Consider the following 2,738-nt stretch of genomic DNA (forward strand, 5'->3'; position numbering starts at 1 on the left):
TGATCCTTGATCCTCTCAATAGATGCAGAAAAAGCATTTGATAAAATTCAACACCCATTCATGAAAAAAACCCTGCAAAAAATTGGAATAGATGGTCTATACCTCAACTTAATTAAGGCTATCTATGAAAAACCAACAGCCAACATCATATTAAATGGCCCAAAACTGAAAACCTTTATATTAAAATCAGGAACAAGACAAGGATGCCCATTATCACCACTCCTCTTCAATATATTTCTGGAAACATTAGCCACAACAATTAGACAAGAAAAAGAAATTAAAGCAATAAAGATAGGAAAGGAAGAAGTTAAACTGTCATTATTTGCTGATGATATGATACTCTACATTGAAGACCCAAAAAACTCCACCAAAAGACTTCTAGACTAAATTGACAGATTCAGTAGAGTATCTGGATATAAGGGGAACAACAAAAAATCAATAGCCTTTCTATACACAAATAACAGACAGACAGAAAGAGAAATAAGGGAAAAAATTCCTTTTACAATAGCATCCAAAAAAATGAAGTATCTAGGAATCAATCTAACAAAAGAAACAAAAGATCTCTACACTGAAAACTACAGCACTCTGAAAAAAGAAATCGAAGAGGATATAAAAAAATGGAAAGATATCCCCTGCTCCTGGGTAGGAAGAATCAACATAGTGAAAATGGCCATACTACCGAAACTGCTATATACATTCAATGCAATGCCAATTGAAATTCCAACACTATATTTCACAGAACTAGAAAAAAGAATCCAAAAATTCATTTGGAACCACAAGAGACCTAGAATAGCAAAAGCCATTATAGGCAACAGTCACATGGCACCAGGTGTAACAATTCCCAATTTGAAACTATACTACAAAGCCACTGTGATAAAATCAGCATGGTACTGGCAAAGAAATAGGCCTGAGGATCAATGGAACAGACTGGAAGACACAAAAACAAATGCAGATGTACTCAGCTACCTCATCTTCGACAAAGGAGCTCACCATCCTCAGTGGAGGAAAGATAGCCTCTTTAATAAATGGTGTTGGAAAAACTGGATGTCAACCTGCCACAGATTAAAACTAGACCCTTATCTTTCCCCATGCACTAAATTAAAATCCAAATGGATTAAAGATCTAAATATTAAAACAGAAACATTAAACTTGCTGGAAGGTAAGTTAGGCAGAACTCTGGAAGACATTGGTATAGGAAAAGACTTTATGAACAAATCCTCAGTAGCACGGGAACTAGCAGAAAGAATCAACAACTGGGATCTCATCTTATTAAAAAGCTTCTGCACTGCAAAAGAAACCATCAACAGAACTAAGAGACAACCTACAATGTGGGAAAAAATTTTTACCAGCTGCTCCTCAGACAAAGGACTATTATCTAGAATATATAAAGAACTCAAAACAATCAGCCCCCCCAAATATAAAGACCCAATTCAAAAATGGGCATCCAAAATGAACACACATTTCTCAGACAAAGAAGTAAAAGCAGCAAGTAAATATATAAAGAAATGTTCCACATCACTGATCATTCAAGAGATGCAGATGAAAACAACACTGAGATTCCACCTCACCCCACAAAGAATGGCTACTATCAAGAAATCACACAATAACAAATGTTGGCAGGGTTGTGGGGAGAAAGGAACCCTTCTCCATTGTTGGTGGGAGTGCAGACTGGTGCAACCACTATGGAAATCAATATGGAGATACCTCAGAGATCTTGGACTGGAGGTTTCATTTGACCCAGCCATCCCTCTGCTGGGTATCTTTCCAAAAGAACTAAAAGAATCATCACAGAGAAGTATGCGCACCCATGTTTATAGTGGCACAGTTTGTAATAGCTAAAACTTGGAAACAGCCCATTTGCCCATCCGTTGGAAACTGGATAGAGAAGATGTGGTTTTTCTATAAAATGGAGTAGTACTCAGCCATAAAGAATGAGAAAATAGATTCATAGGAAAATGGATACATATTGAAGATATATTCCTTAGTGAAATAAATAAGGCACACATGTGTAAATACTGAATAGTTTCTCTGCTGTGAATAATCTGAAATAATACAGAAGATCCTAATAAGATTACTCATATTGAGAAATTGGAAGAAAGGAGCTAAAAGTGTAGGGAAGCTGGTGTGGGTAGGGGAAGGGTAATAAGGGAAAAGAAAAAAATGTGAGATAATGAAAAGATGGAAATAAAGTGTTTGTAGATGGGGAGGGGAGGAGGGGGTGAAGGGAGGTCAGGGACAAGGGGAAAAAATGAGAACAAAGACTTGTCATATAGAGGTACAAATTCCCAACAATGAATGTAACTGTACTGTATCCCTAAAATGTACCAATAAACTCAATTAAAGCTGAAAAAAAGATCTTAATTACTATGATTCAAAATCTGAAACGTTGAATCCTCAAGAACAGAAGATTCAGAATCTCAAATACATTAATAAATCTTTAGATTTTTAATTCATGTCAGGATGACTATGTAAAATGTAAATAATATTTTGGAAAAGAATATTTGCATATCATTTTACAGAGAAAACATTCCCTTATGTATGAAGAACATGACAATCAGTGTGATAGAAATCAATAAACTAATAGAAAATGTGGATAAATATAAATTGTTTAATAATATGAATGGACAGCTTAAAAGAAAGCTTAAAAAAAGATGTTGAACATCATTTATACCAAGAAGTAGTTGAATAAATCTTTACTAAGCTATCGTTTTTATCTATTGGATTGATCAAATCCAAAA

This window comes from Fukomys damarensis, unplaced genomic scaffold (assembly GCF_012274545.1).
Source record: "Fukomys damarensis isolate Sample0158 unplaced genomic scaffold, DMR_v1.0_HiC HiC_scaffold_15, whole genome shotgun sequence".
NCBI lineage: Eukaryota > Metazoa > Chordata > Mammalia > Rodentia > Bathyergidae > Fukomys > Fukomys damarensis.